General features: G+C 49.4%; 1 pseudogene; it reads left to right on the plus strand.

Annotated features, from left to right (window-relative positions):
• Positions 1 to 581: 581 nt before the first annotated feature.
• Positions 582 to 22293, plus strand: LOC147860591 (U3 small nucleolar RNA-associated protein 7-like; annotated as a pseudogene).
• The last annotated feature ends 5601 nt before the right edge of the window (positions 22294 to 27894 follow it).

Genomic DNA, 27894 nt, shown 5'->3' on the forward strand with positions numbered 1-27894 from the left:
ATTCTCTGTCTTAATCACATTCTTATAATCACATTCTCTATCTTAATCAGGTTCAATTAATCAGAGTCTCTATCTTAATTAGGTTCAATTAATTACATTCTCTAGCTTAATCGGATTCTTATAATCACCATCTCTATCTTAATCATAATTTTTATCTTAATCAAATTCACTTAATCACATTCTCTAGCTTAATTAGGTTCAATTAATCAGATTCTCTATCTTAATTAAGTTCAATTAATTACATTCTCTAGCTTAATCAGATTCTTATAATCACCGTCTCTATCTTAATCATAATCTCTATCTTAATCAAATTCACTTTATCACATTCTCTAGCTTAAATTACCTCTGATTAATCACTACAAGAAAACCAAGTTGTCGAGATGAATCCAAATGAAATAGATTTCATCACGTCCTTGTATGATTCTGAGGATGGTTATGCATCACCATACTCCGCAACCATCGATGAAGACTTGGATTCATCTACATCCAAAGACTATGAGTCGGCTTCATCTAAAGAAGAGGCGGAGGAGGTTGATCCCTTCATGTACTGTTAGGCGAGGTATTTTGCGTTCACTAGAGGTATGTACGATTTAATGCTTAAAGATTTATTGGGTCAAGTTAAGGTAACATTTGAAATATTAAGCACACTCGGAAGGGGTGCACCTCTTAATTTACATGCATGGAGGCGCATCAAGAGTCGTCTCACGCTTAGAAATGAGAATGCAATACACCTTAAGGCATCACCTCATCTTCAGATTACGCAAGTAGAGAAATGGAGGGAGATAGTATTGGCGTCACATTGTGGCGCATCGCACCGTTCTTTGACAAGTACTCTGTCAGAGTTAAAGAGACTTTGGTCTAATGACCTTCGTGACCATGGGATCCCTAGTGTGTATGTGAAAGCAGTGATTGACCAATTTGGTTGTCAAGTTGTGTCGAGGTTAACTCCATCTGACATGGAGGGGACAAGTGTTGTGAAATATAAAAAGTCTAGACCCATAGAAGTGATCAAGATAGAGTCACATAGGGTTGATGATACACTCATAGATGTTCAATTGAGGTATCACGCACGCTTCCGTACAGGGATCACAAGGGGTGCACATGTGACTAGGTATAATTGTCACCGATGCGGTGTGGCCAACAAGCAATATCCATGCACTCGACGTAGAAAGAATTCATCTCGATGTGGGTGTACTTTTCATTGGAACGCTCGAATGAATGGCGGGGTTGACCATGGGACACTGACCGTTTCAATATATGGACCTCATACGGGTCATGTACCGGGAAGTAGACCAGATGCATACTATTTGCCAGTGGCCCCAAATGTTATAAGTTGTTGTACAGATGACCTTTTTGATGTTGGTTGCGCACTACATGTGGCACGGATGAGCATGCGTAAGGAAGCATATCATAAGTCCAAGGCTAGTCCATTAAACCTTGTGAGTTATACGTTCTTTATGATACCAAAGGAGCTCAATAACATGGCCAACAAGTTAAAATTTGGGAGTGCCATGTCAGGGGTTGATTGGTCTTTGATGATGCAAGATGCATATGCCCTCCGAGATCTTGGGAAGGTGGCTCATGTCCAACCCTACTTGCCTGGTGAATATGGATCTCCCGCTGTCGTGAAGAAAACCGTCCATAGGCGGAATCGGCAGACCAAGGCGTGGGAACCGGTTCCTCACGCGCGCACGCTCCAAGTCGAACATAGAAGCGAGCTAGGAGGATAATCGGCAGGAACGGGCCCTAACACGAGTGGAGACAAAGACCGCGCGAACAGTCTTTTCGGTCGCGCGCGCGAGCTAAGGGACGGCACGAGTCGGCGGCGTAACTACACGGATGCGTGAAGAATGGAGCGGATCCCTGTTCGAAAGGGACAAGGAATAAAGCTGACATGACGGCCTGCTCGTCGGCCTATATAAGGAGCAAGAAAGAGCTGTTGCTGGGCTCTCGCAGAGAGGAGGAAGTGCTGTCGGACCGTTTCTGGACGCTTCTCTCTCTGTTTCCTTCCTTCTTGAGCTCCATAGCTTTCTGTGCAGGGTCCCGAGGAGGCTCGCGCTGTTTCGAGGAACGCCCGAGTGCTTCCGGCAGCACCTCCGACCTGCTACCCCCCTTTGTGCGTTGAAGCGAACAGGCATCGGCATCTGTTCGCCGGCCTGTTCGGTTGTAGCCATTTTTCTTAATATACATATTTAGTCATTCGCATCTGTCTGTGTCGGTGTCTGTTCGCGTTCTCCGTGCTGAAGGGCCGTGTCCCTGTGTATCCCCGGTCCTGCGTAGCCGGTTCTCCCTCTTTCTCCTCCCTCGCTTGCTCTTTGGTTCGAGACCCCCGCGGTCCCGCCTCGTTTCCACCCGCACTTGCGTAATATCTTGACATCTTTGCTGAACCCGACGTGAAAGAGGCGGCAGAAGAGCAGAAGATGAGGGGGTCGGATCTTGCAGAGGCCATGGCTTCGGCCGTGGATCGGATTGTAAACGCGCGCGAGGGTACCGGTGCCCTCGACAGAGCTATTGAGGCGGTCGTCGGCACGATCGGCCGGTTCGATGGGAGGGATGCCACGAAGTATCTGGCGTCCTACGGTGCAGAAATGTTGATGCGGGACATTCCGGAAGAAAGGCGTCTTGCCGGATTTCCCCGAGTGGCAATGCCGAGCATCCATGCGGAGGTGCTCGAGGTGCGGGCGGAGAGCCGTACCTGGGAGGAGTTCGAAGGTCGGCTCCTAGAGAAATACGGGCTGGACGACGCGCTCCGGCTTTCGAAGCGAAGGTTCATGGAATGGGTGGAGTCCTCGGGGAAGGGAAGAAACGCGTCGGCACTCCTCCGGGAGTTCGAGGAAAACTTTGCGCGCCTTTCGGCGCTTGACCGAACCATCCTGGACACGAGCCGGGTTTTGCTGTTTGTCAAGTCGGTCGACGAGCGGGATCGGGAGCAAGTGGGCCTCTTGCTGGAAACCGAAGACGGGCTCACTACCGACTGGGCGGCTGTCAAGAAAGTCTGTGGCCGTTTCGACAAACGGCGAGAATGGGCGGATAACGGGGTAACCGGGTCGGGCTCGGTCGCAGCAAGGAAGTTCGAACCAGCGCCACAGGTGCGAAAGGAAGAGACCGGAGAGTGGTTGGAAACCGGTTCGGCTTCGACCGGCGTAGTCAGAGGCTCAACCGGAGGAGCGGCGCTGGAGGAATTGACGAGGGCGGTAAAGGACCTCCAAATCGCGCAAGCCCGAAGGGAAGGTGGCGAACCGGCTCGTGACCGACGGCCGGCGGCAGGAAACAGGTGCATGTGGTGCGATGAAGTCGGCCACATTCGGAAGGACTGCGGCGACTTCGCGGAGGCGCTAAGGGACAGGGTGGTGTACCTGTGGGAAGGGCGGGTGCATGCCAGCGACACCCGAAGGGCCCTGAGCCGAAACGACGGGCGAGGTGGTATGAAAAGGTTGATGGAAGAGGCGGCGGCCCGACACGCGGAAACCGTCCACTACTCGGCGTCGGCCGGCATTCGAGTCGGGGGCGGCGAGGCCCGAAGGGAAAGCAAAGCCGGATTCTGGCCGACGATGCTGGGAGGCCTTGCCGGAGCAAGGCTTAAAGGGGAGGAATCGGACCGCGCGGAGAAACGGGTACGGGAGATAACCGGGTGGAGCGACCCGGTCGAGGAAAGGACGGGCTTCGTGGAAGCCGCTTGCCAGAACTACGAGGCTCTGGTAGAAGAGAAGCGGGTGGGGAAACCCGGGACGACCGGGCCCTCACAACGATACGAGACCCGGTCCGGGCCACGACGGGACGAAGCCGGCGGGGCCGGTACGAAAGATAAACCCCAGAAGGGCGGGTATCGTCTGGGGACGGAGATAGAAAGGACCACGGACTTACGAAAGGTCCTGGAGGAACGGATCCTCGACAGCAAGGTGGAGCTGTCGTTACGAGAGGTGCTGGGGATCGCCAAGAAGGAGTTCCACGACTCCATCGTGGACTTGGTGAAACGGAAGAGGCTGTCAACGGAGACAGAACCGGAAAGACCAGTGGAAGTGCGGACGACGCACCTAGACGACATGGCGCTGGGAGACGAGTGGGCGGAAAGCCACTACTCGAGACCACACTGGGCCCGAGCGACCACAGAAACCCCGGTGAAGATCGGCGATGTCCAGGAACCGGTGATAGCTTTGGTGGACCACGGATCGGAGATCAACTTGATGTCCATGGACTTCTATAAGAAGGGCAAATGGCCGATCAACACCAAGCACGGGTGGAAAATAAGGGCGGCAACGCGCGGCACCGAGGAGCTGCACGGGGCCTGTCCGAATGTGCGAGTCAAGATCGGCGACGTCGAGATTGACCAGCACTTCTTCGTGCAGGAGACGTCTTCGCATCCGGTCATACTGGGAGAGCCGTACATCACGGCGGCGCGGATGGAGACCAAGGTGCTGGACAATGGTTCGGCCTACGCGAGGGTCAAAAGCCAAGACGGGCGCCATTCGGTCCAGTTTCTGACGGTACGGCCGAACCACGAACGTAACCGCGACTCCCTCGATTCCGAAAACCGAGAGGATTTTTAGAGAGGACTGCCAAGGCGTGGGGCCGCGACAGTCCAGATGCTCCGGGAAAACCCCACATCTGTACGATAAAACCGTGTACAATAGGTAGGAAATTTTGCTTCTCCGACAGCGGAGCATGTACGATGGTCGGCATCGCCGGCCGAGAAAAAACAAAGACGGAGGGGAGACTTCGGGCGTGCGGAGTTCTCGGCCCTGACGAAGAAATCAACGGAGCCGTGGAGGCAGTCTCCTTCGACGACACCTTGGGAATGCTGGGGAGGGTAGTCGAAGAAGACCTTATCGAAGACCGGACGATACCGGTATGTTCCGAAGAAATGTACGAAGTCATCGCGGACTTCGGTCGAGGGCTCGAGTCGGAACGGACGGCCCGAGTTAGCACCAAGTACAAGACTGTGGACCGGAAGGTGAGGCCAGTTGCGGCGCCCTTACCGGAGGGCAGCGAGTCCCGAATCAAAGGGGTTGCATCGGACCCCAGCTTACGAGATCCGGCCTGCATAGGACACACCTTCACCAACGAGACGCTACGCGAGCTGAAGATCGGTGGGGGCGGGTTCCTACTGCCGGTGGAGGAAGACCGGTTTCGGAGGATGCTCGGAAGGCACGAGAAAGCCTTCACATTCTCACCGGAGGAAATCGGGTGCGTAGACCCGACGATCGTAGAGCCGATGGTGATATTCACGGTACCGCATGTACCGTGGAATCTCAAGCCAATTCCGGTTCCGAGAGCTCACATCCCGAAGTTGATGGAGCTGTTGAAGCAGAAAGTTGATATGGGCATTCTCGAGCCGTCGAGCGCCCCGTACTCGAACCGGTGGTTTACCGTACCAAAGAAAAACGGATCATTGCGCTTCATTCAGGACCTGCAACCGGTCAATAGGGTGACCATTCGGAACGCAGGGATCGGACCGACCATAGACGAGTTCGCAGAGGCCTTCGCCGGAAGGTCGATTTACTCGGTCGGTGATCTATATTCAGGGTACGACCAGTTCCAGCTAGCCGTGGAAAGCAGAGACATTACGACGATGCGAACTCCCCTCGGCCTAGTGCGGATGTGTACGCTGCCGCAAGGAGGGACCAACTCGGTGGCCCACATGGTGAATGCAATGAACAAGGTGCTGAGGGACTGCATCCCGGACATCACCATGCCGTTTCTAGACGACATCCCGATCAAGGGATGCCCGGTAGAAGAGAAGGACGAGACGATCGGGCCGGACGGATGCCGGCGATTCGTGGTAATGCACATCGACGACTGCGAGAAGGTGCTGCAAAGGCTAGAGGATGCGAGGCTCACCTTCTCGGGGGAGAAGTCGGCCTTCGGGCAGTCGGAAATCATGGTGGTCGGACATTTATGTGGACCATATGGCCGGAGACCGTCTCCGGCAAAGATAGAAGCCATCTCCGCGATGAAGCCTGATTGCAGCTCGGTCACGGAAGTACGAAGATTCTTGGGGGCATGCGCCTTCTACTACATATGGATCCCGCATTACGCGCACGTCGCGGAGCCGCTGTACGGATTATTGAAGAAAGGGCGAAGATTCGAATGGCTAGACAAGCACACGGAGTCGGTCCGGAAGCTGAAGGAGGCTCTTTCGGCAGCACCGGCGCTCCGAAAGGCCGTCTACAGGAAGGGCACCCCAGTGTACATAACGGTTGACACGAGTCCGACCGGAATCGGGTGGGTCGTCAACCAAGAAGACGAGGACGGCAATCGGTTTCCGATCCGATTCGGCGCGAAGGTCCTCAGCGAACGGCAGCGAGGATACGCCCAGGTTAAACGCGAACTCTGGGGTATCGTTTCGGCGGTGAAGGCCGACAAGGACTATCTGATCGGGACAGAGGTAATCATAGAGACGGATTGCATGCCGATTCTCGGCATGGTTTCCGGATGCGCGACGCCGGACCTGGCAATGCTCAGGTGGATAGCGTACATCAAGTCCCTGGACCCGGAAATACGACACATTTCCGGGAAAGACAACGCCATGGCCGACATGCTTTCAAGGGCGAGATTCGATGACGAGGGCGGCATGGTTTCGGAGGACGAAGAGGTCGGCGTGGACTTCTTCGAGACTGCGTATGTAACAACTGACGGAACAAGCACTCCGGCGCTTAACGACTTCGACGCGAGCAAGTACGACGGGGAGTGGCTGCAGATCGGTGGGTTTTTGAAGACAATGACGCCCGATGCGTCATGGACGAAGGACGAGGCCAACCGGATCCGGAAGAAAGCGTACCGGTTCTTTCTCCGGGATGGCTATCTATGGAAGCACCCGAAGAAGAGGGACGGCGCTCCGCTCCGGGTGGTGGCGATGAAGGAAGAACAGGAGGAGCTGCTGACGGCCTACCACGACAGCCCTTGGGCTGGACACCGTGGAACATGGGCTACGTTTGAGAAACTGAAGGGGAAGTATTGGTGGCCGGGGCAGTACCAGGACGTGCATCGGTTCGTGACAACTTGCGAGAGCTGTCAGATGCACTCCATAGTCCGACATCGGGACGAGCTTCACCCCACGTACCCTCCGACCATCCACTTCAAATGGATGGTAGATCTGGTGACGATGCCAATGGGGGTAGGACAGATGCGGTACCTGGTCCTAGCGCGGGAGGATCTGATGAACCAGGTGGAAGGCCGGGCCCTTCCGAACAAAACGACCGCGGCCGTATGCCGGTTCCTAATCGAGGACGTGATATGCCGGTACGGGTGCGTCGGGAAGATCGTGGCTGACCGAGGGGAGTTGGACGCCGAAGAAGCCGCGGAGCTGTTCGACCGGCTGGGAGTCAAGCTCTCGCTCACCACTGCGTACAATCCGGAGGCGAATGGAAAGGTGGAGCGCGGCCACGGACCGATCGTCAAGGCGTTGGTTCGGGCATGCGGAGGCCGAGTCGGTAACTGGCCGCGGCTGCTACCTTATGCTTTGTGGGCAGACCGGACCACGCACAGTTCGGTAACCGGGTACATGCCGACGGAGCTCATGTTCGGCCAGAAGCCGATCATGCCGATAGAACGGACGATCTCCTCGTGGGCAACGGTCGACTGGAGGGACGAGATGAGCCGGGAGGAGTTGTTGGCCGCGCGCATACGACAGCTCGAGCGGAGACCGGAGGACGTGGAACTGGCTGCGGAGAAGCTCCGGGTGGCGAGGAAAAAGAACAAAGCCAGGTTCGACCGAACGCACCGGCTCCGACCGAAGAAAATCGAAGAAGGTGACTGGGTGCTCGTCTACGACAGCAGCCTCGACAACCAGCACCGAGCTACACGGAAGTTCGCACGAAGGTGGTTCGGGCCTTACGTGGTACGGAGCGCCAATGACAACGGGACCTATCACCTGGCGGAACTCGACGGCACGAGAATGGCGATACCGGTTGCAGGGAAGCGGATCAAAGCGTTCAAGAAGCGACACGACGACGAGCCAGACCCGGCTCTCCTGGTCAGCAATGACGAACGATCCGAAAACGAGGAAGAACCGACGGGCGAGGAATGAAGACGGGCCGGTTTTCTCCGTCCCAACTCTCTTGGCGCATACCGGAGGATGCGCGGTTAGGTGGGGGCGGATGTCGTGAAGAAAACCGTCCATAGGCGGAATCGGCAGACCAAGGCGTGGGAACCGGTTCCTCACGCGCGCACGCTCCAAGTCGAACATAGAAGCGAGCTAGGAGGATAATCGGCAGGAACGGGCCCTAACACGAGTGGAGACAAAGACCGCGCGAACAGTCTTTTCGGTCGCGCGCGCGAGCTAAGGGACGGCACGAGTCGGCGGCGTAACTACACGGATGCGTGAAGAACGGAGCGGATCCCTGTTCGAAAGGGACAGGGAATAAAGCTGACATGACGGCCTGCTCGTCGGCCTATATAAGGAGCAGGAAAGAGCTGTTGCTGGGCTCTCGCAGAGAGGAGGAAGTGCTGTCGGACCGTTTCTGGACGCTTCTCTCTCTGTTTCCTTCCTTCTTGAGCTCCATAGCTTTCTGTGCAGGGTCCCGAGGAGGCTCGCGCTGTTTCGAGGAACGCCCGAGTGCTTCCGGCAGCACCTCCGACCTGCTACCCCCCTTTGTGCGTTGAAGCGAACAGGCATCGGCATCTGTTCGCCGGCCTGTTCGGTTGTAGCCATTTTTCTTAATATACATATTTAGTCATTCGCATCTGTCTGTGTCGGTGTCTGTTCGCGTTCTCCGTGCTGAAGGGCCGTGTCCCTGTGTATCCCCGGTCCTGCGTAGCCGGTTCTCCCTCTTTCTCCTCCCTCGCTTGCTCTTTGGTTCGAGACCCCCGCGGTCCCGCCTCGTTTCCACCCGCACTTGCGTAATATCTTGACACCGCAAGGCAACCGTTCATCTTGGTGCTCCAAGATGAATGGATGTTAGAGATGTGTGAGCGATTTTCAATAAACAACTCTTGGGCAATTGACTCCACGTTTAAAACAAACCAATTTGGCTTGCCATTATATGCAGCCATGGCCCCAAATGCCATGGGAGTTGGTATCCCATTATGGTACATGATATGTAGTTCTGATAAGGGGTCTAACCATGAGCAAGTAGCTTTAGAAACTTGCTTGAGAGTCATATTTGCACGGATGCCCAATGTGAGGCCAAATGCCATAGTCATCGATAAAAGTTGGACATCATATAATGCCATAAGTAATGTGGTTGCAACAAACCGATTATCTTGGATAGTTACAAATGGGCAAAGGTCGCAAACACATTGTCGACTTTTGTTGTGTCACTTCCACGCAAAGAAAGCATGGTTGGACAACTTGTTGCCAAAGGTAAGTGCAATTGAGAGAAACAGTCTTTATAATCGGATGTGCCAACTCATGCAATGCATTACGGAATCCACATTCAATGCCCAATGTGAGGAGTTAAAGGTAGAATATGCAAACAAGCCAGGTGTTTGGCAATATATAGAAGGAGGATGGTGTGGCTTGACATGTGAGTGGAGGAAACTGTGGCCCAAATTTGGTAGAATGTTCAACTACGGACATGTTGACACTACCAATCTCGTGGAGAGACATTGGCAATTTATCAAATATACTGCCTTAAGAGGGAGGATAAACCAATCAATTACCGATCTTGTCCATGTTTTAATCGGGGACAGTCAAACTAGCACTTGCATCGAGGGTACTGTTATTGAATGGTACAAGCAACGACAAGAAATATGTGAGAGTGGTAGATTTGCGGGTAAAATCATGCGAGTGGAAAGACTATTATAGGTAATTAGCTACTAAAATGGCCATAGCTAATTAGCTATTTGTTTAGCTAGTCTTTTTTGTGGGAAAATCAAATATTTGAAAAACTAATTTATGAAAAAACTCAAATATTTGAACTTCTGTTTCAGACGTAGTGGAACTTGGGGAATAGCACCATCATCTAAGGTCAACTTCAATGTCATCCATTTCCTGTTTAGCCTAAGTTTGATTTTGAACGCAAATGGAGTACTCAGAGCACGGACGCAGACGTAGCTCCCGCAGCAGCAAAAAATCGACATTGCAAATTGAGAGCTACAACACAGAACCCACTCGATCATCGTCCAGGTATGTTTTAGTTACAGAAACCCCAAACATTTGTTTTTTCTTTTTGACTACTGTCTGAACTTTGGTGCCGATTCATATTTCCCCAAAATCGAATAGGGTAGATCGGGGATGTCTTGCAGATCGGGGAGTAGCAGCATGTGTGTTTATATTACTTTTTTTGTGTTTAATCTTGTCTTTAGTGATGATTGGGGTTTGTGATTGAAATTTCTGATTAGGGTTTTTGATTATAAATTTTTTATTAGAATTTCTAAATAGGGTTTCTGGTTACAAATTTTGATTACAGATTAGAATTTCTTAATAGGGTTTTTGTTTATAAATTTCTGTTTAGGATTTCTGATTAGGGTTTGTGATTGAAATTTCTGATTAGGGATTCTGATTCAAATTTCTGATTAGGGTTTTTTATTATATATTTCTGATTAGAATTTCTGAATAGGGTTTCTGGTTACAAACTTCTGATTACAGATTTTGATTAGGGTTTCTGATTTCAAACTTCTAGTTACAGATTTTGATTAGGGTTTCTGATTTCAAATTTCTGAATACAAATTATGATTAGGGTTTCTGATTTGCTAAGTTAAAGATTTTGCACTATTTCTGTTGTTGTTGATTGGGGTTTCTGATTCTGACATATTCTGATTTTGCACTATTTCTGATTTCTGAAATGATATTTTAGATGGCTCGTTCCTCCGTATCCGAGAGTGCTAAACTTTGCAAAATTTTGCGAGACAAAGGAGGACTTCCACAACACCTATGGTCTGTCACTCGAGGGTGTTGACCCTACTATCCTAAGTGATAAATTGATCAGTGATGTAGACTGAATGACAGTATGTAAAGAGATGACATTATTCAATGAAGAATTTAATTACTTGTTCCCACTGTACTTATCTATTGTGTAATTTGAGGAATATGTTGTAGATTGTTGATTTCATGTTAGTGCTTTATTTAACTGTATTTTCGAAATACATGTTTGTTTTACACGAAAAGATGGTAATTGCTACTTATAGCTACAAGTTCCATGGCATACTGTTGTACATGGTTCTATTGACAGCTAATTAGCTACTGGTTATCAATTAGTTGCATATGTACAGCTAATTAGCTACTGATGACTATTTACCTACTGACAGTTAATTAGCTACTGACAGCTAATTAGCTACTAGCTATATACAAGAAATTGATTCTCAAACGAATTTATTTAACTGTTTCCGCGAAATACATGATTGTTTTACAAGAGAACATGGTAATTGCTAGTTGTAGCTACAAATTCCATGGCATACTATTGTAAATACATTCATACACATTAGCACCAAGAGTGTATAAACCTGAGAAACTATTGTATTCTGACATTGGGATGTTGATGCACCTGACCAAATGAGAGTACATGTACGCCGCTAGTTTGTCTTCTAACAGCCTGTACACATATTCGTAGTCATCTAGTTTTGCATAAAAAATGCCTTCGATGTAGAATGTCCCGGCAGATAAAAAATTTCCCCATGCATCACTGTTTACTAACCGTGCACTTCAATATATAGAAATCAACACCCTCTGAATTGCCTTCTTCAGCATTTACAGCGACGTTATCCCCAATGTTCAGGACATCACTCAAAGTATCTCCAAGTCCCTCATATGTGAAGTCAACATTCTGCCCTGTTTCTCCATCAACTGCTTCCTTATCATTCAGAGTGTGATACTCCCAATTCTGAATGTATGCTTTGTGTAGAAAGTAACGTGCGGAAGCAAGTATGAAGACCGAACAGAAGGAAGGAAACTCAGGTTCAATGGAGAGCTTGAGCTTACGTAGTATACTCGGGAGAGACAAAGAGAGAAAGACAAAAAACAATATTCAACAATAATACTCAATCTGTACATAAGACGTGCTCAGTGAGCACTTTTATACAAGTCCTAAAAGGACTAACCGAAGTACTGACAGTACTTCAATGCTCATCAAGAGCTCCTACACTAACTCCCAAATATATTCCTCACGGAATATCTTTCCTAACGGCCTCCCGGTTTATGCACTCGGCCTAACCGATCGGTCCCAACTGATCCGGTCCTCGGCTTCTTCAGCCGATCTGGCCGATGTTGAGCTTGTCTCTCAACACTCCCCCTCAAGCTCAACTCGAGGCTCTTCGGGATCCTCGGGCTCACAGCTCCGGTTCCTCCTGGCTTCACGCCTCGCTCGCGCTCCTCGACCTGTTCGACTCCGCGCGCTTCGACCCTTCCGGTCGGCTTGTCTGCTCATGTGGCCCTCATCAGCTCTTCTGTTGTTGCAGTGTTGACGCTTCTTCTACTGCCTTTTCTTCCGCTTGGGCCTCAGTTGATTCAGCGTGTCTGAATCAAACATCTGAACCGACTCGGCTACCTCCGGTCGGTCTTCGCTCTCGTCCGAGTTGGCTGTCTCCAACTCGTCTTCAGTCTTCTCGCCCTCGATGGCGTCATCCTCCTCATGCGTGGTTGGCTTCGGCTCTCTCCTTCGGTTGCTCCCCTTCTGTCTGCTTCCGAACTTTTCCGTGGGTTTGCCCTCGACTTCTTCAGCTGATCCGATGTCGAACTTGTCAACCGACTCGGTGTCGCGGTGTCCGCTCCTTTCTTGCTACCATGCTTGGTCGTTCGAGACTGTTCTCCCCCTCAAGTTCGGCACGTCAAGGTGACGCAACTCGAGCGCACCTGAGAATTGCCGCAACTTGTCCAGACCAAGTGGCTTGGTGAAGATGTCGGCAGCCTGCCGATCCGTCGGAACGTACTGAAGTTCGACTTCACCGGAAAGGACACGCTCACGGACGAAATGGTAGTGCACCTCAATGTGCTTGGTCCGTGCATGGAAGACGGGGTTCTTCGCGAGTTGGATGCTGTTGAGGTTGTCGCAGTAGATCGTCGTCGGATCGGACACCTCCTGTTGCAGGTCCTTAAGTAGCCGCTTCAACCATATGGCTTCGCATGTCACGACAGCCGCTCCTCGGTACTCGGTTTCGGTGCTCGATAGAGAAACTGTCGGCTGCTTCTTACTGCACCACGCGATCGCGGCACTCCCGAGGGAGAACACGTATCCGGATGTGGATCGGCGATCGGCGGTGTTGCCAGCCCAATCAGCATCGGTGTAGCCGACTAACTGCGTGGCTGCACCGGTCCGATATAGCAGTCCCCGGTCGTTAGTGCCGTTGACATACCGAAGTATGCGTTGCGCACACTGAAGGTGCTCCTCGGTAGGTCGCGCCATGAACTGACTGATCACACTGACCGGATAACTGAGGTCGGGTCGGGTGATGGTCAAGTATATAAGGCTTCCGACAATTTGTCGAAACCTCGTCGGGTCGCATACCTTTCCCGTATCGGGACGAAGCTTGACGGTTCTGTCCAGAGGAGTCGAGATGGACTTACAGTCAGCTATCCCGAATTTGAAGAGCATACTTAGCACGTAATGACGTTGGCTGATCAATATGCCTTCTGGGGTACGGACCACTTCGATCCCGAGGAAGTAATGAAGGTCCCCCAAATCCTTCATGTCGAACGATGCCGCAAGCTGGAGCTTCATGCGGTCGATTTCACCGAGGTCGGCACCGGTGATGACCAAGTCATCAACATATAGTAAAATACTAACCGGTTTGAGTCGACCTTTCCGGATGAACAGGGAAGAGTTCGATTTTGACGTGACGAAGCCCATCCGACGCAATTGTTGCGTGATCTTCGCGTTCTAGGCACGCGGGGCTTGCTTCAGTCCGTAAAGGGACTTCTTCAGTCGGCATACTGCCGAGGAGTTCGTTCCGGAGTGAAATCCGGGGGGCTGTACCATGTACACTTGTTCCTCAAGGTCACCTTGCAGGAACGCATTCTTTACATCCATTTGATGTAGGTGCCACTCCAGGTTGTATCGGTTTTTCAAGGTACAAGAACCACTCCTTATGGCTCGTCATGTGGTTTGACGCGCCAGAGTCTACGTACCACACCTGGTCCGATCTCGGGGTTGTCTGCTTCATTGAGTTTGCTTCGTGTCTCGTCACGAAGGCAGTCCCTTCTCCGGCTCTCCCAGAGTCTTCGGCGTAGTGCGATCGCTGCCCATTTCCCTTGTCGGTATGTCTGGAGCTGTTCCCGGAACTAGTTCTCTCCGAATCGGCGCGCTTCTTCCAGCACTCACTTTCCTTGTGGCCTTTCTTGCCACAGTACCAGCATTCCGCGATGGACATCCCTTGCCGGTTCTCATCGCTTCGACTCCCCCTATTTCCGGAGGGTCCGGAGTTGATGTCGGCATCACTTCGGTGCCTTCTTTCTTGATCTCGTCAGCCGCCTCCATTGCGTGCCGACTCGCCTCGTCCTCCACATCCACGGGGCCTATCTCCCTCCGTGTACAACATTCTATTGTCGGTGTGCGTGCTTGTAGACGCACCCGCGTGATTTTCCTCTACCAGGAGCATCGACTGTAAGTCGAAAAAGGACGGCGTATTCTCCTGGGTACACACAGTCGTTCGGAACGCTCCGAACTTCGACGCAAACCTCCGAGACAGATCTGGACCATCTCGCTCTCCTCGATGTTCACCTCTATGGAGGCGAGGGAGTCGCAGATATCCTTGATCTTCGAGGTATAGTCCGCCACCGACAAGTCGTGTTGTCGTAGATTGCTCAACTCCTGTCGGATCTGAAGCTTCCTAGCTGTGCTGCTCGCGGCGAAAATCTTCTTCAGATTTTCCCACGCACCCTTCAGCGTCTTTGCATCCCAAACATAGCTCAATAGCTGTTCACCCACACATGACGCGAAGTAGTACAATACCCTGCTCGCCGATTGCTCCCACGACGGGAAGTCTCTGTGTGTCGATTCGGGTGCCACGTCATTAGCTCCTTCGACATAACTCCAGTAGCCGTGCCAGAGCAGATACTGGTGCATCTTGTAGGACCAAGACGCGTAGTTGGTTCTGTCGAGCTTCTCTGTTGGAAGCGAGCTCGCCATGCCTCTATCCATCGTTCTTCTTGTTCTTCTTCGTCAAGCTATGTCGGCTGCAGAGAGGTTCTCAACCCTCGCGCTGTGATACCATGTAGAAAGTAACATGCGGAAGCAAGTATGAAGACCGAACAGAAGGAAGGAAACTCAGGTTCAATGGAGAGCTTGAGCTTACGCAGTATACTCGGGAGAGACAGAGAGAGAAAGACAAAAAACTATATTCAACAATAATACTCAATCTGTACATAAGACGTGTTCAGTGAGCACTTTTATACAAGTCCTAAAAGGACTGACCGAAGTACTGACAGTACTTCAATGCTCATCAAGAGCTCCTACACTAACTCCCAAATATATTCCTCACGGAATATCTTTCCTAACGGCCTCCCGATTTATGTACTCAGCCTAACCGATCGGTCCCAACCGATCCAGTCCTCGGCTTCTTCAGCCGATCCGGCCGATGTTGAGCTTGTCTCTCAACACTTTGTTCAGAGAATATCTCCAATATCCCTACACACAATGGAAGCAAAAACAAGTCAATTCTCTAACCGCAATACAATGACCATCCAACCTGGAATAACCGTGAACAACATGCAGAGATCGCAATTCGGGAATTCCTTGGCACTCCCAGGTCTTCTCCCTATTTACTTCATCTATCTTCACTTACCAAAATTCACGTTTGATATCTTGGACTTGCGAGGAATAAACACCTGTTGCACTCGTTGACATATTTGTTCTTAAAAATTCAACTACATGTGATGCACAATTCATGTGCACACCATCTGTCTTTAGTTGTTCATTGGTAAGAGCCCGCTTTATAACAGCCCCTGCACCATCATGTTCACCTTTACCATGTTCAGACCCAAAAAAATTCCATCTCATCTCCAAACCTGTTATAGCAGGATACCTCCCCACAAAATAAAATGGATGTCGAGCCTTGAATTGTGACGCAGCTCCGTCACACCACGTGGAGCTAATAACCACTGCCAATGTAACTTAAAACAGTGTTGGACGAACAAGGTATCATGCTTCTTATCATCAGAAATAAAGAAATGAATTACTTTTTTAACATCACCTAAAACTCGAAAATATGTTATGTGCACAAAAATGGTTACCTGAACTGAACACCAATGCATAGATTGAATTTCATTCTGCTGCTTGAGAGTATAATTCTCTGCAAAATCCACTACTAAGGCTACTACATCATTTGGGAAATCAGATATGCAAGTCTTAAACTAATGGGCCTGCCACGAATAAATGAAGTTGTGTTTAATGAACTTTCCTAGAGATACTACAAACAGAGACACCAAATCCCTTGGTTTAAGCATCTTCCGACCTAGATCCTTTTTTTTACACACCTTTCCTTCGAAATTGGTGTTCACTGACTCAAATAACTTCACAGAGATCAATATTTCACTACTAAATTCATTTGGACACCACCTAAATCTAGTAGGGCCACAATCTTGACATAAACCCATGACACATTTATGAATATGGAAGATAGCGTCAGTTTCTCTCGGACACAATATTGAATCTAATAAATAACTCATGGAAGAGATAACGTGCTCAGATGATTTACACTCCTCTTGCAGGCTTGATCGACAGATTGGGCACCGACATGTGCAAACTGTATTAGTTAGGGATGCGCTATGGTGACGTAGTAGATTAACAGAGTCCTTCAGAAAACCCATCTATACATGGTAAATGCAACAACATGTGTATCGATCCTTTAAGCGTCTCACAAAGTGTGGCTTAAGAGACTCGAATGTTCGTAGTTGAACTTTGATAGTTGGATGCATTCGTTTGAACCTAATAAATAAATCGACCTGCGTAATAAAGGGGAATTAGTTATTCTCGTAACTAGCTAACTATCCTAGTAGCTAATTAGTTATTCTAGTAGCTAATTAACTATTCTAGTAGGTTGGCCGCAATTTTAGTAGCTTATTAGCTATTCTAGTAGCTAATTAGCTATCATGGTAGCTAATTAGCTGTCCTAGTAGCTAATTAACTATCATGGTAGCTAATTAGCTACCCTAGTAGCTAATTAGCTATCATGGTAGCTAATTAGCTATTCTAGTAGCTAATTAGCTCTCATGGTAGCTAATTAGCTGGTCTAGTAGCTAATTAGCTGGTCTAGTAGCTAATTAGCTGGTCTAGTAGCTAATTAGCTGGTCTAGTAGCTAATTAGCTGGTCTAGTAGCTAATTAGCTGGTCTAGTAGCTAATTAGCTATCATGGTGGCTAATTAGCTGGTCTAGTAGCTAATTAGCTATCATGGTGGCTAATTAGTTGTCCTAGTAGCTAATTAGCTATCATGGTAGCTAATTAGCTTTCCTAGTAGCTAATTAGCTATCATGGTAGCTAATTAGCTAGTCTAGTAGCTAATTAGCTATCATGGTAGCTAATTAGCTTTCCTAGTAACTAATTAGCTATCATGGTAGCTAATTGGCTGGTCTAGTAGCTAATTAGCTATCATGGTGGCTAATTAGTTGTCCTAGTAAGCTAATTAGCTATCATGGTGGCTAATTAGCTTTCCTAGTAGCTAATTAGCTGGTAATAACGAAATAGCTAACTAGCTACCAAGACAACTAATTATCTGGTAGTACCTAAATTAGCTATTGAGAATAGCTAATTAGCTATCATGGTAGTAGCTATTGAGAGTGGCCAGTTACCTATGTAGTAGCTATCCTAGTAGCTAATTGAGGTAAATGTAACTGATAAGCTAATTAGCTTTTCTGCTAACTAAGCTAATTAACTTTCCGTGTAGAGTCAAAACAAATGTTGAGATAAATGTAAATACCTGAGGTACATCAAGAAGATGAATGGGATGCTCCTCGTATTGATTTCTTCCAACACGTTTCCTGCATAAATCCTTTTTATTGGGTGAAACCCTACTCTCATTAGTCCAAAACATTGTGATTACATCCTTGATTTCAAATGTTATGGGTGTCATTGGCTTACATCTTGTAGTTAGCTTTAGTAGACTAGTTCCTACCCCCGAGGAAATTATACAGTTCATTGTATTGTACACTGTTTTTCTACTAACACCAATTACCTTAGATAGTTAACTGATGTTTATATCGTCAACATCACTATTAAGTAACATCATTAGACTAGACCTTTTTAAGACAAGATCATCTTCTGACCTGCTCATGGATACGAAACTATTATGAAGATTATTTACTAAAATAGATGATATGTTTGCATTAAGACCATCACAATCAACTAAGTCCTTTATCGATGGATCATTACATATTCCATAAAGTACTACCTTCTTTTCTTCATTGCTGATGGAGCATTGAAATAGTCTACAACCTTTCTCTCTATGATGGTAGTCACATTACTTACATTCTCAGCTAAACTATCCTTACCTTTACTCAGTGTGGCTTTCGTATCCTTCAACAATTGACGAAATGCCGTTTGAAATGCCATTTTTTATTAAAGTTCTTTTTGTTGTGGTACCCTTGACGGGGTTGGTCGTCATATCTCCCGTAATCTTCCCTTCGTTGGTGATACCCGGGGGAGTGATCCCGGTTGTGATTCTCGTACCGTCCATTGTAATCTCAGTACCTGTCATATCTCATGTACCGGTCATAGTTGTCTCGTCGATCGTCGTATCGAACATCCTGTGTTGGTCGATATCGCTCCTCTCGCCGCCAGCGTTCGTCTTCTTCGTCTCGGCTGCTACGTGGCTCGATTTGCCGGACTGGTGGTGCTTGCCGATTCAATAAGCTATATTCGCACCGGTCCATCGTGTGGCTCGTAGATTGGCAGAGTAAGCAGTGCATCCGCATGGTGCACTCCAGTGACGAGTGTCCGGAATTCAAGCAGGTCGTGCATTGGATTGCTTGCCGGAACCGGAGATCTTCATCGGTTGGTAATGCTCGTTGGAGGGCTCCCATTGTTAGCCAAGAGCTCGTTTTCTCCATTTCTCTAACCCGGTCGATGACCTGGTCGACGGTGCTTGTGCGAAAGTCGATGACCGTGCATACTATTCGTAGAGGTTCCTGGAGCGCGGCTAAGAATATAGCCCGTGTTTCTTCCTCCGGCGGTGCGCGGGTAAGCTGATTGTGCATCTATTGAAACCAGATGAAAAACTGCGGAATGCTCTCCCCGGGGTCCTGCCGAATGGTATAAAATAGGCCCACCATTTCTCTCTATTCCACCTCCTTCTAAAAGAAGTGCAAGAATTTATCTTTCAGGTCCGCAAAAGTGGTGATGGTGCTGGGGTCCTGTGTTGGTGCCATCTGGCGGCCGGTCCTTCCAATGTCACGCCGAATTCGGCTATCTTAGATCGTTCCTCTTCTGCCGCGGTAAACCGTTGTGACACATGGTTCGCCTCCCATGTTTGTTGAAATGCGTGAACATGAGCCTCTGCGTCCGGATCATCCCTATACTTGGAGTACTGGAACAACATACTGTCGTCCGGTGTCGGTACGCGGGCCGGCGGTGTCAGTGGTTTTTCCTGTTGTTCCTTCGGCATCAGAGGTGTTTGTCGGTCTTCCTTTGGTGTTGCCGGCTCGACTTCCGGTGTTGGAGGTCTTTCTTTGTCTTCTTTCGTCTCCGAAGGTTGCTCCACGTCTAATGTCGGAGGTTCCCGGTCTGCCAACTCTGGTTCCGGTGTCGTTAATGTATCTGACTCCTCGTCCTCTGGTCCTCCTGGGGTGTCGTTACTGTTGCGATAGTTCGTGTGCGCGCTGTAACCCCCTTCCGAATCCGATTCCAACACTGAAAATGCTTCGGATTCGCGGTCTCTTCCGACCAAGGCCTGGAGAAGGGATTCCGCTTCCCGGAGGCTGCTTAAGCTGCTTCCCTCGTCCGGGTAGGTGTTTTGTTGCAGACGGAGCGACTCCTCCGCCACTTTCCGGATCACTTTGAAAAATGATCGATCCGATCGGATTTCTTCCGCTGCTTGCTGGAAAGCCTCTCGCCGCCTTCGCCGTTCAGCAAGTCTTCGTGCTCTCTCCGTAACCAGGTCGTTTGTTGGCCCAGTCATCCGTTCCCACCGTTGTTCACTGCGATTGTGCAGGAATCGTGGTCGCCAAAAACTGTGTTAATCCTAGGGCCGGACAACAGCCTAACACAGGGTGTCCACTTAAGACACTTCACCAAAGGGTGTTACGATAGGATGACTTACGGCACAACGCTTAATTAGACCTTAATCGATTACTTAGCAACACATCATTAACACGCGTAAGATATAACAATGAGTACAGAACGGTAATCAATACTGAAAGATTAAGGTAATAAGTTCTATTAATTATCCGCTCCCGATTACATTGTAACCGGGCCTTTATATAGGTCTCCAGTGCGAAATACAAAATGGTGCCAACCGGCACCTTTTTGGGATCAGTCCGGATCCGGATCGGCATACCGATTCTGGTCCGTCCGTCCACATCTTCTCATATATTAATATATATATTAAGACTACTAATTACAACAGTTCCCGAATAAACTATTCCTTTTCACACTCTGGTTTGGACCTCCTTAAGCCTTCTTGCCAGCCCGTAACAATTGGAGGAAGGAAAGGCCACCTCGCAATCATGAATTGGAAGGAATCCCGACTTGTATCAGAATTGCAGGTAACGATTGCCCTTAATCACTAATAACAAACTATAGGGTTTTACTATGTGTGGTAAATCTACATCTATTTTGGTTTCTATTAAGCTCTATCTTGAATGCTCAAATTCAGGCTGAGAAATTGGAACAAAAACAAAATGGAAGCTTTTTCATTTTTAATACTTAGTATACATATAGTATATTTTAATAACTCACCAATCCCTTTCTGGGGGACCAATAGTGTATAGCATATTTCTAGTTTGCATCTTTCAGCATGCCTGTGTCTAGATATGGAAAGGAAACAGAGGAAGAAGTGAACACATAGTAGCTGTTAATTATTGTGCATGGATTTTTACTAGATGCAAGGAACACCATGTTCATATCCAATTTCTGAATCTCAATGTTTAAAAAGAGTAACATTGTCAATTCTTTTTTCACTAGAGTTAATGAGAGAGAGAGAGAGAGAGAGTTTATGTATGTGTGTTGGCAATCAGCATAAATTTCTCATTTGATGATGAAATTATAATTGACTTTCGTTAATGTGCAAAACAGGTGGCCGAAACGACAAGGGATGTAAAATTCCTACATAATGAGCTGTTTTATGCAGCTGCTCAGAAGAAGTTAGTTTTCCTAAACTTTGTGCACCAAGCCTAAGTAAACAGCACATCCATCGAATCTTCTTCTCATCCTTGTCTTTTATGCAGATATGTTTACATATATGACAAGAAAGGAACAAAGATTCATTGCTTGAAAGTATATAACTTCTTTTGAACTGTATCAGTAGCCATTCCTTTGCTGGTTCTATTGATGCTTGATGATAACACTGTTAACTAATTCTGTAGGATCACACTTATCCTTTGAAGCTAGAATTTCTGCCACATCATTTCTTGCTTGTTTCAGTCGACAAATTCGGTACACTTAGGTATCAAGATACTAGTATTGGTACTAGTGTGGCCGAGCACAGGTCCGGGTTAGGACGATGCGATGTGCTGTGAATGAATCCCTATAATGCAGTTATTGGTCTTGGACATAGCAATGGAACTGTAACTATAAAGAGTCCTAATATGAGCAAGCCACTTGTTTCCTTACTTTGCCATCGTGGGCATGTGACCACCGTAGCTTTTGAATCACAAGGAAACCAGATGATCACATCTGGTATGGATGGGAAGGTTAAAGTGTTTGATTTGAGGAAGCTTACTCCTCTTCATGCTTACTTCTCAAAATCACCAGTTAAATCGCTAGATGTAAGCCAACGGGGTCTTTTAGCGGTTGCTCAAAGCTCTAATGTTGAGATATGGAAAGATGCACTTGTTTCAAGGCAATCTAAGCCTTACATGACACATCACTTACCAAAGGGATGGCAAATACAAGACTTTTACTTCTGCCCATATGAAGATAGTATGGGTATTGGCCATAGTGGTGGTATATCATCTATTCTTGTGCCAGGGTCAGGGGAGGCTAACTTTGACACTTACGTTGCAAATCCATTTGAGACGATTAAGCAGAGGAGAGAAGCTGAGGTTCATTCTCTTCTTGATAAATTGCAGCCTGAATGAATTGTACTCGATCCGAAACAAATAGGAGATGTTCGCCGCGATCCTACTGAACATCATCAAATGAAGAGCCGACAAGCTTTAGAGCCAAATAGGGCTACTACAATACTGGTTGGAAAGTCTGTTGTCTTAAAGAATAAGTTAAAAGGGCGAAATAAGCTGTCAGGAATAGTACTAAAGCAGAGATGGAATTAGTACTAAGAAGAGTAGTACTATTAGTACTAAGAGGACGGGACTGCATAAGATTCTCGAGAGAGAGAAAATGAGAAGAGGAGAGAGAGAGATAGGATGATGACAACAACTCTTATATTATATGAAAAATAAGTACAAATCGGCTAAGAGGCTTAAGACTGGTGTTGAACCAATTTGGTTCAAAACAATGCCTTGTGCCTCCTTTTATAGTGTTTTTAGGAATAATCTTGAAGCTTCTAGAATGTTCCAGAGAGATCTGGAATATACATCAATTTTCTATGATAAAACATAAATGAAAATAATATCCTACAAATTACAATTCATAGTCTAATGGTAAGAGCTCGACCCATGTAGCATAAGGTCATGGGTTCGAGTCTTGCCATATCATGATATAAGCTTGGTAGGAGACATAAACTTAAACAAGATAATATCATCTCAGCTAAAAGGCCGATACTTGAAGCTCAGAGTCGAGAAATCTCCATGGCCAAGAAATCAAAGCTCTCAAATGATTCTGTTCCTTGCGCATTAAAGCGGTTTGTGTAACTTTCATTTGTTTTTGTTTGGTGCTCCAACCAACTTTCAACATTCATTCTTGAAATATTGGAAGGTTCTACTAAATTACAAATGCATGAATCATGAGCGTCTAGTAGGCAAGGAAATCTACGTGCAGACATGAAAATTGATCAGAATATAGTGCCACAATAGTATATGCGTTTTGTAGCCAAATCTATTGAAATTGACATATGGATCAATGTATTGATATCATATGTTAAATTCTGATGATTATAGTTACATATATCAATGTTAACAATTGTAGTTGAAGTGAGGGATGAGGCGATAAAACTATTATAGTTATGAAAGTCATGACGATCATGTCATGATGGTTACCTCTTGTATGTGTTAACCTAACCTCAGTTTATTTTCATTGCCTTTGTTGATTTAGCTCAAAAAGGAGATAAATGCAATTGTGAGTTTGAGAGAGATGATTTTTAAAAACATCAACGCTTAAAAAGCCTCAATGGTGTTAACCTGGGGAAACAATGTTGTAATCAGGGAGATCAGGAAATTCATTTACAGGGGAGACCTAAAAACTCAACTGCAGTAGGACTCAATGAGCCTCTCACTAATGAGCCAAAACCAACTTGCCACTTATATTATTTCATATCCTGAATACCCAAAATTCCGTTGTCGTGTTATTACGCTAGTGCGTATAGAAACGAGGCGGGACCGCGGGGGTCTTGAACCGAAGAGCAAGCGAGGGTGGAGAAAGAGAGAGGACCGGTTACGCGGGACCGGGGATACACAGGGACATGGCCCTTCAACACAGAGAACGCGAACAGACGTCGACACAGGTAGACGCAAACAAATGAATATAAATGTATATATATGAGCAAATATCTGATCAAGAAGCTACAACCCGCGATGGGGCACAGGATGGTTACAACCGAACAGGCCGGCGAACAGATGCCGATGCCTGTTCGCTGCGTCGCACAAAAGGGAGCAGGTCGGAGGTGCTGCCGGAAGCACTCGGGCGTTCCTCGCAACAGCGCGAGCCTCCTCGAAAACCCTGCACAGGAAAAGCTATGGAGGAAAAGAAGGAGAACAGAGAGAGAAGCGTCCAGAATCGGTCCGACAGCACTTCGTCCTCTCTGCGCGATCCCCCCCGTTCTTCCCCGTCCTCCTCCTTTTTATCCGTCAAGAAGGAGCCGTTCGGCATTAAATTCCTACCTACCGTATCTAACCACTTCGATCCTCCTAGGTACCTAATTCGCCTCTATGTACAACTTGGCGCGCACGTGCGTGAAGAGCCGGTTGCCACGCCTCGGTGCCCCAATTCCACCCTCGGACGGTTTTCTTCACGACATCCGCCCCCACCTAACCGCGCATCCACCGGCATGCGCCAAATTAAGTTGGGACGGAGAAAACCGGCCCGCCTTCATTCTTCGCCCATCGGTCCTTCCTCGGTCTCGGATCGGTCGTCGCTGCTGTCTAGGAGAACCGGGTTTGGCTCGTCGTGTCGCTTCTTGAAGGCTTTGATCCTCTTTCCAGCCACGGGTATCGCCATTCTCGTGCCGTCGAGTTCCGCCAGGTGATACGTCCCGTTGTCGTTGGCGCTTTGTACCGCGTACGGCCCAAACCATCTCCGCGCGAACTTCCGTGTAGCCCGATGCTGGTTGTCGAGGCTGCTGTCGTAGACGAGCACCCAGTCACCTTCCTCGATCTTCTTCGGTCGGAGCCGGTGCGTTCGGTCGAACCTGGCTTTGTTCTTTGTCCTCGCCACCCGGAGCTTCTCCGAAGCCAGCTCCACGTCCTCCGGTCTCCGCTCGAGTTGTCGTATACGCGCGGCCAACAACTCCTCCCGGCTCATCTCGTCCCTCCAGCCGACCGTTGCCCATGAGGAGATCGTCCGTTCCATCGGCATGATCGGTTTCTGGCCGAACATGAGCTCCGTCGGCATGTACCCGGTTACCGAACTGTGCGTAGTCCGGTCTGCCCACAAAGCATAAGGTAGCAGCCGCGGCCAGTTACCGACTTGGCCTCCGCATGCCCGAACCAACGCCTTGACGATCGGCCCGTGTCCGCGCTCCACCTTTCCATTCGCCTCCGGATTGTACGCAGTGGTGAGCGAGAGCTTGACTCCCAGCCGGTCGAACAGCTCCGCGGCTTCTTCGGCGTCCAACTCCCCTCGGTCAGCCACGATCTTTCCGACACACCCGTACCGGCATATCACGTCCTCGATTAGGAACCGACATACGGCCGCGGTCGTTTTGTTCTGAAGGGCTCGGCCTTCCACCTGGTTCGTCAGATCCTCCTGTGCTAGGACCAGATACCGCATCTGTCCTACCCCCATTGGCATCGTTACCAGATCTACCATCCATTTGAAGTGGATGGTCGGAGGGTACGTAGGGTGAAGCTCGTCCCGGTGTCGGACTACGGAGTGCATATGACAATTTTCGCAAGTCGTCACGAACCGACGCACGTCCCGGTACAATCCCGGCCACCAATACTTCCCCTTTAGTTTCTCGAATGTGGCCCACGTTCCACGGTGTCCAGCCCAAGGGCTGTCGTGGTAGGCCGCCAGCAGCTCCTCCTGTTCCTCCTTCGTCGCCACCACCCGGAGCGGGACGCCGCTCCTCTTCTTCGGGTGTTTCCATAGATAGCCATCCCGGAGAAAGAAGCGGTATGCTTTCTTCCGGATCCGGTTGGCCTCGTCTTTCGTCCATGACGCATCCGGCGCCATTGTCCTCAAGAACCCGCCGATCCGCAGCCACTCCCCGTCGTACTTGCTCGCGTCGAAGTCGTTAAGCGCCGGAGTGCTCGTCCCGTCTGTTGTTACGTATGCTGCCTCGAAGAAGTCCACACCGACCTCTTCGTCCTCCGACACCATGCCGCCCTCGTCATCGAACCTCGCCCTCGAAAGCATGTCGGCCATGGCATTGTCTTTCCCGGAAATGTGTCGTATTTCTGGGTCCAGGGACTTGATGTACGCTATCCACCTGAGCATTGCCAGGTCCGGCGTCGCGCATCCAGAAACCATGCCGAGAATTGGCAGGCAATCCGTCTCGATAATCACTTCTGTCCCGATCAGATAGTCTTTGTCGGCCTTTACCGCCGAAACGATACCCCAGAGTTCGCGCTTAACCTGGGCGTATCCTCGCTGCCGCTCACTAAGGACTTTCGCGCCGAATCGAATTGGAAACCGATTGCCGTCCTCGTCTTCTTGGTTGACGACCCACCCGATTCCGGTCGGACTCGTGTCAACCGTTATGTATACTGGGGTGCCCTTCTTGTAGACGGCCTTCCGGAGCGCCGGTGCTGCCGAAAGAGCCTCCTTCAGCTTCCGGACCGACTCCGTGTGCTCGTCAAGCCATTCGAACCTTCGCCCTTTCTTCAGCAACCCGTACAGCGGCTCCACGACGTGTGCGTAATGCGGGATCCATATGTGGTAGAACGCGCATGCTCCCAAGAATCTTCGTACTTCCGTGACCGAGCTGCAGTCGGGCTTCATCGCGGAGATGGCTTCTACCTTTGCCGGAGACGGTTTCCGGCCATATGGCCCACATAAGTGTCCGACCACCATGATTTCCGACTGCCCGAAGGCTGATTTCTCCCCCGAGAAGGTGAGCCTCGCATCCTCTAGCCTTTGCAGCACCTTCTCGCAGTCGTCGATGTGCGTCGCCACGAATCGTCGGCATCCGTCCGGCCCGATCGTCTCGTCCTTCTCTGCTACCGGGCATCCCTTGATCGGGACGTCGTCCAGAAACGGCATGGTGATGTCCGGGATGCAGTCCCTCAGAACCTTGTTCATTGCATTCACCATGTGGGCCACCGAGTTGGTCCCTCCTTGCGGCAGCGTACACATCCGCACTAGGCCGAGGGGAGTTCGTATCGTCGTGATGTCTCTGCTCTCCACGGCTAGCTGGAACTGGTCGTACCCTGAGTATAGATCACCGACTGAGTAAATCGACCTTCCGGCGAAGGCCTCCGCGAACTCGTCTATGGTCGGTCCGATCCCTGCGTTCCGAATGGTCACCCTATTGACCGGTTGCAGGTCCTGAATGAAGCGCAATGATCCGTTTTTCTTTGGTACGGTAAACCATCGGTTTGAATACGGGGCGCTCGACGGCTCGAGAATGCCCATATCAACTTTCTGCTTCAACAGCTCCATCAACTTCGGGATGTGAGCTCTCGGAACCGGAATTGGCTTGAGATTCCACGGTACATGCGGTACCGTGAATATCACCATCGGCTCTACGATCGTCGGGTCTACGCACCCGATTTCCTCCGGTGAGAATGCGAAGGCTTTCCCGTGCCTTCCGAGCATTCTCCGAAACCGGTCTTCCTCCGCCGGTAGTAGGAACCCGCCCCCACCGATTTTGAGCTCCCGGAGCGTCTCGTTGGTGAAGGTGTGTCCTCTGCGGGCCGGATCTCGTAAACTGGGGTCTGACGCAACCCCTCTGATCCGGGACTCGGTGCCCTCCGGTAAGGGTGCCGCGACTGGCCTTACCTTCCGGTCCACAGTCTTGTACTTTGTGCTCACTCGGGCCGTCCGATCCGACCCGAGCCCCCGACTGAAGTCCGCGATGACTTCATACATTTCTTCGGAACATACCGGCATCGTCCGGTCTTCGTTAAGGTCTTCTTCGACTACCTTCCCCAGCATTCCCAAGGTGTCGTCGAAGGAGACCGCCTCCACGGCTCCGTTGATTTCCTCGTCAGGGCCGAGAACTCCGCACGCTCGAAGTCTCCCCTCCGTCCTTGTCTTCTCTCGGCCGGCGATGCCGACTACCGTACATGCCCCGCTGTCGGAGAAGCAAAATTTCCTACCTATTGTACACGGTCTTATCGTACAGATGTGAGGTTTTCCCGGAGCATCCGGACTGTCGCGGCCCCACGCCTTGGCAGTCCTCTCTAAAAATCCTCTCGTTTTTCGGAACCGAGGGAGTCGCGGTTATGTTCGTGGTTCGGCCGTACCGTCAGAAACTGGACCGAATGGCGCCCGTCCTGGCTTTTGACCCTTGCATAGGCCGAACCGTTATTCAGCACCTTGGTCTCCATTCGCGCCGCCGTGATGTACAGCTCTCCCAATATTACCGGATGCGA

This window comes from Azolla caroliniana, unplaced genomic scaffold (genome assembly GCF_043228905.1).
Source record: "Azolla caroliniana isolate FFs.n. ecotype wild unplaced genomic scaffold, voAzoCaro1.0.p SCAF_9, whole genome shotgun sequence".
In the NCBI taxonomy this organism is placed as follows: Eukaryota; Viridiplantae; Streptophyta; class Polypodiopsida; order Salviniales; family Salviniaceae; genus Azolla; species Azolla caroliniana.